This window comes from Chiloscyllium punctatum, chromosome 11 (genome assembly GCF_047496795.1).
Source record: "Chiloscyllium punctatum isolate Juve2018m chromosome 11, sChiPun1.3, whole genome shotgun sequence".
NCBI lineage: Eukaryota > Metazoa > Chordata > Chondrichthyes > Orectolobiformes > Hemiscylliidae > Chiloscyllium > Chiloscyllium punctatum.
In genome coordinates, this window is record NC_092749.1 from 34724709 (window position 1) to 34731789 (window position 7081).

Sequence of the window (7081 nt, forward strand, 5' to 3'; positions counted from 1 at the left end):
AACTGATTTTTCTCAGGAGCAATGCTTGAGTTGTCCTTCAGAAATTTGTGACAAAGCAGGGTGACTTGTCAGACTATTCCAAAGGGCATTTAAATATCAAACATATTGGACCAGAGAAACTTGTAGACCAGACTAGTTGTTTTTCTTTTCCTAAAGTACTAAAGAGTCATGATCACTTTTACTGGTAGTAGCATTTTATATTTATCTGACACTGTGGTGTCATGAATCCCTGGTCTCTGGGTTCCTATTTTCATAATATAGTTATTTTGTTCTGAGGTTATATAATCGGTTTTAGTATATGAAAAGCAACTTAGGTCTGGTTAAGAGAATGGGGAAATAAGTGATGTATGAACTGTTGTTTCAGTTTTTACATTCTAACTATGAACTCTAAAAGTCTTATCATGGATAGCAAAACTTCTTCCTAATATTTCATAAAAAATATATTTGTGTGTATTATTCTGACATTTTTTTGCTGATCTTCAAGCAAACAATCCAGAGTATGACAACAAGGACAAACTGCTATTGGGCCTAATATTGGGAATAGGACTCCCACTACTTCTACTTCTGCTGGCATTACCAATTTTCTACTATTGCATTCGAAGGAAAGTGAAAGCAGAGTAAGTATGGTCAGCTTTAAACACAAAGCGCTCTGCGGAAGAAATTGTCTTCAAACTGTCAACATTTGCTGTCACAACTCCTCTGAAATAGCCAATAACCTGTTGAGGTCACACTTGCATAGTTCAGGGTAGAGATCCAGAGAATGCAGCCTATGATTCTACACTGTTTCACAATTTAGGCACTTCTGAGATTCCACCTGAATACAATCAAATCTTTCCATGCTTACACTTTTAGCCACACTGTAAAAATTCCTGATAAAGTGCCACATTTTTAAAAACAATGTAATAAGGTTTTTAATTGTGTAATAGGTTCATAATTATTACAAAACAGCTTCAGTGGTCCTGAATGAGTAATTTTATATTTGTTAGATGTCAAGTTTCTCCATTACGATAAATATGATAGGTTTTAAAATATAAAAACAAAGTAAAAGTAATATAATGCTATATAATATTTTAGACTTTACAACAATTTTATATGTGGATACCTAGGATTTCTTTTGTTAAATGTAAAACTTTAAATTTAAAATGAGTGTTACTTTCTGGTTTTCTGACTGAAAATGTTTTCACTTCTTGATGACGTAATTGTTGTTGGCTACCGAGTGATCCCCCAGACTAGCACCAAATTTAAACTAATGTTGGGAAAGGAAAACTCCATGCCACCAGGACACCTACACCTTTGTACGTGACATCCTTTAAGGTCAGCCGTAAATGCCATTGCTTTAGTACTGACGGTGAAATCCAACACTACATGCTTACAATAACTGCCTAATCAATTAATTTCCATGCTGAGCAAAAACGTTCGGTACTATAAATGGAACATAAAGATCAGGAAGATTCCAGCTCTGGTCTTAGGTCTGTGTTGAGTTAACTTTTTACCAGTGATACAGAAATTAACATTAATTCTGTGCCATTGGGTTACTGTATGGAAAAAAAAACACTTTGGTGGATACAATGCAGTGACCCCAGCTGGAATTTGTGCTTGTATTGCTGTCGGGTCAAGATCAAAGAAAGATCCAGAATTTCCTGGAAACCTACACCAGTGGAATGGTGAATCTATGGTATTGAGTTTCTTTTACACCACAGAAGTCCTGTAAAAATTTTCCATAAATTATTTTATTATAATTTATTTCATTATATATTCATGGATTTTTAAAATCACTCTAGCAATACCATCATTAACTTCATGTCTATTTTGTCAATCCCCTTTAGCATCTTATCCAACTCAATTAGATCTCCTCTCATTCTTCTAAACTCTGGACAATATAAGCCTAAACTGCTCAATTTTTCTTCAAAAGACAAAAGCCTCATCTCTGGAATCAATCTCGTGAATCTCCTCTGAACTGCCTCCAATGCAATTCTATCCCTCCTCAAGTAAGGGGACCAAACCTGTACACAATACTCCAGGTGCAGATGCACTAATGCCTTATACAGTTGTAGGAGCATTTCAGGTATGGACTCAATGGGCTGAAGGGCCTCTTCACACTGTGTGATTCTATGATTCCCTACATTTATATTCCATCCCTTTAGCAATAAATATCAAAATTCCATTTGCTTTCCTTATTACATGCTTTGCCTGCATACTAGTTTTCTGTGATTCACATACAAGGACACCCAGAACTTCTACACCGAAGCACTCTGAAATTTCCCTCCAGATAATAACTTATCTTTCTATCTCCTGAATAAAATGTACAAACTCAAACTTATCCATTTTAAACTCCATCTGCCAAATTTTGGTTCATTCGCCTAACCTATCCATATCTGATTATAAATTCTTTCTACCTTTATTGCAACTTACTTCCCACCTATTTTAGTGTCATCTGAAAATTTGGCTCCAGTATCTTCTATCCCTGCATTCAAGTCACATGTATACTTGTGGTCTGAGAATGATGCCTTGTAGCATCCCACTTGTTGCATCCTGTCATCCAGAAAAAGACCCATTATCCCAACTCTGTTTTCTTTATTCACAGAACAAAATCATGTAATTAAACTCAGAGATTGTGCTATTCCAGATGATTCTGGGCCCAAATTTATCTGTGCTGCCATTTCTAGACTCCAGTGACATACTAGCAGTCATTGTCTTCACTCACACATGTATAAATGGGCAGCTGGAGGCCATCAAACTATATCCTGGTGTGTTAGCATCCTCAGCAAAGAAGGAGAAAATAGTTGACTGATTAAAACAATTTAAATTGCTAAAGCACAGTTGCTATACCAATAACATTTATAAATAGTTAAAATTTAGAGATGTCAAGTGGATTTTGTTTAACAATATACAATGCTCAAACACATTTCAATGCACAGTTTTTAAAAGACAGAAACCTGGACCAAGTTAATGCTCTTTACAAGCCGGAAGATATTTCAGAGTGGTTGCATTTTGCCATATGGGAAAAGGAGGAAAGAGTATCTGGATGGGGCACTAAAGATACTGTCAAAGAGGAGACTTTTATGCAGGGGTGTTGAAATCAGGTTCGGAAATTATAAGTCAGAGCGAAGTATGCAGAAAAGTTAGGGGAAGAGGGCTTAATGACTGAAAAAAATGTCACTGTGCTATATGCCTCTTCCTGTGTTGGGCGGAGGATTAAGTGTTAGTTTGGAGTGTGAAAGGAAATCAAAGACAGACAAGTGGTGTGGAAACAGCTGCAAATGAGATAAGGGATAGAGCAGGTATAATATGAAGAAACCCGAAGTAACATTCCCATTATTGCCACTTACTAGGACCATAACTCACAGGCTGCCTGCAAAATCCAATCGGAGAAAATGAGGACTGCAGATACTGGAGATCAGAGTCGACAGTATGTTGCTCGAAAAGCACAGCAGGTCAGGCAGCGTCTTAGAGCAGAAGAATCGACGTTCCATGATTCCTGATGAAGGGCGTTTGCCCGAACCATTGATTCTCCTGCTCCTCAGGATGCTGCCTGACCTGCTGTGCTTTTCCAGCACCACACTCTTGACACTGCCTGCAAAATCCAGCCCATCTGCCCCAAGTGGTGAGAGTGTGCAGTTAATTCGAAATTGCCCCATAATTTGTGCAACCTCCCGCAAGAAACAACACTGTGAGCTATTTTAAAAATGTTATCACTAAGTCTGTTATCAACAAATAGTGTAGATTTTGTGAGCATGGGGAAGTGAGAGTTACAATAGTGATGAGAGTAAGGAGTGCAGCATGTGTGAGCAGGAGAAAAGTGTAGACTTAAATATGACTGATTGTGGAAGAGTAAATGAAAGTGAATAATGTGAATGGTTACAGTTGGTGGAAATGTGAGTAGATAATACTGAGATAAGAAGTATGATTCTTAACTTGACAAAGCTGATGAGGTCATCAAAACCTTTTTTGACATTGGAACAAAATCACGGAAGCTAAACTCGCCATATTAACATCATTTACCACTGCTTCCTACCATTGACATAGATGTAAGTGCATAAGAAATAGGAAGTGTCGGGTCATTCAGCCCTACATATCTATTCCTGCATTCAATAATGTCATGGTTATTCTGATTGCTGCCTGAGTTCCACTTTTCTGCCTAAACCCCAACATCATTCACTTGTAGATCAAAAATCTGTCTAATAGCCCTCAATACATTCAGTGACCCAGCCCCAACTGCTTTCTGAATGACCCCGAGAGAAGGGATTCCTTCTTCTTTCTATTTTAAGTGAGGGCTCAAATTGTGCTCTTTCCTTTCATCTTTCTGTCAGCATTTATTCTGTTGGCTAATGGTTCTATATACATTAGAGGGAATTGAATCTCCCATCCATTGTCCACTGGTTGAAACAAGGCTTTCAAAGTGGCACTGGAGAATCTAAAGGTACTGCAAGTATTACAATAATTCTCTGTTTACAAACAACTCTTACAGTAACTCTGTTTGCAAGCAATTCCATCTGTCTACAACTGGAGTGAATATCCCCTCTAAGAAATGCTACCTACATTTCAGTAGCATCAAATACACTCAATTTTCCCTGCACTCCCAAACAGACATGCAGCTATTAACAGTATAGGGATTGTGTTTGCAGGTCTAAATCCATGGCACTACACTGCCAACACCAATTTTATGTGGTCTCTGTATCCACATGCAGTTTGCCACCAGTTCATCCATCTTCACACAATGGAATTTATAAGCGCAGGGTGACTCGATATGAGATGGTAGCAGAGGCACTGAATTTCTTTTGAAATTTACTCAAGGATTGTTGGTGTTGTGCCCATCCCTAGTTGCCATGAGAATGTGATGGTGAGCTGCCTTCTTAAACCTCTGCAGCCCATATGTTGTAGTTAGGCCCATAATGCCATCAGGAAGGGAATTCCAGTATTTTGACCCAATGACACAAGGAATGATATTAAATTTCCAAATCAGATGGTGAGTGGCATGTATCAGTTACCCATGTCCTTCTGGATGCTAGTGTGGGTTTGGAAGGTGCTGTGTAAGGAGACATGGTGAATTTCTGTATTACATTTTTTAGAAGTAGGCATAGCTGCTACTGAGACTTGCTGGTGGAGGGAATGGAATATTGTGGGTGTGGTATCAATCAAGCAGACTACTTTGTCTTGGATAGTGCCAAGCTTCTTGAGTTTTGTTGGAAGCTATTGGGTTGAATGGGAGCTAAAGAGTTTAAATTTGTTTTCTATAACAGTCAGCTGGTATAAGTTTAGTTTATTCATGTATAGACCTCAAACAGGCAGTTTGCAGGGCAATGTGGTAACAATACTTAGGTCAGTGAAAGGTGATGGAATGGTAGCCAAGATTTCATCTGAATATCAATGGGAAATATTACCAAACAGCCTCTTTATAGAAGATGAGGAGAAACCATAGGAACAATGTAGTGCCTGTGTGCAACCAAATAACCACTGATCCAACAAGGAATAGTTCTCAGAGATGGATTAAAGGGGAGACATTGGAGGAAGATGAAGAATTCAATGGTGTTGAAGATATCTTTAAAAGTATGCAAATGTAAAATCATTTAACATTATATAATGTAATGCAGAATTCTGACTGTCAAAACCATCCAATAATAATATGTAATCTTTGAAAATATACAATTGCATATTATTTTCATGTATTAAAATCAGATTTGCCAAGTATATTCCGTTTAACAATATTTTTAAACTAAGCCTGCAATAGCTCATCTTCACAGGCGTTTACAGTAATATTTGATTTTCAAAATTTATTCACTGAAGCACAATTCTTAAGCATATTCAGTAACATGCAATTCTTAATCATAAACAAGTAGCAACAAACACTTGTGAAATAGTTTTCAATTCTCCTAGTCATCCAAGTCAATTCCCAAAAATAATTAATATGAGATGGTAGCAGAGGCACTGAATTTCTTTTGAAATTTACTCAAGGATTGTTGGTGTTGTGCCCATCCCTAGTTGCCATGAGAATGTGATGGTGAGCTGCCTTCTTAAACCTCTGCAGCCCATATGTTGTAGTTAGGCCCATAATGCCATCAGGGAGGGAATTCCAGTATTTTGACCCAATGACACAAGGAATGATATTAAATTTCCAAATCAGATGGTGATCAGTACTCAAATAAATACCTTTAACAAAAATAATACATTTAACAATAATTGTTCAAGAACGTACATCTAAAACACATTAAATATTGTGATGTTGTATAATCCAATACATTTAGAGTCCAAAGAGTCATAGAGATTTACAGCATGGAAACAGACCCTTTGGTCCAACTTGTCCATGCTGACCAGATATCCTAACCTAATCTATACCCATTTGCCAGCACGTGGCCCATATCCTTCTAAACTCTTCCTATTCATATACACATCCAGATGCCTTTTAAATGTTGTAATTGTACCCACCTCACCACTTCCTCTGGCAGTTCATTCTGAACACACCTTTGAGTGAAAAGGTTGCCTTTTAATTTTTTCCCCCCCCACAGCCTAAACCTAGGCCTTCTAGTTCTGGACTCCCCCATCTCAGGGAAAAGACCTTGTCTGTTTATCCTGTCCATGCCTCTCATGATTTTATAAACCTCTATAAGGTCACCCCTCAGCCTCCGATGCTCCAGGGAAAACAACCCCAGTCTATTCAGCCGCTCCCCATAACCCAAATCCTCCAACTATGGCAACATCTTTGTAAATCTTTTCTGAACCATTTTAAGTTTCACAACATCCTTCTGATAGGAGGGAGATGAGCATTGCACACAATATTCCAAACGTGGCCTACCAATGTCCTGTACAGCCGCAACATGACCTCCCAACTCCCGTACTCAATGCACTGACTAATAAAGGAAAGCATACCAAATGCCTTCTTCACTATCCTATCTAGCTGCGACTCCACTTTCAAGGAGCTATGAACCTGTACTCCAATGTCTGTTTGTTCAGCAACGCTCCCGAGGACCGTACCATTACGTGTATATGTCCTGCTCTGATTTTCCTTTCCAAATACAGCACTTCACATTTATCTAAATTAAACTCCATTTGCCACTCCTCAGCACACTGACCTATCTGATCAAGA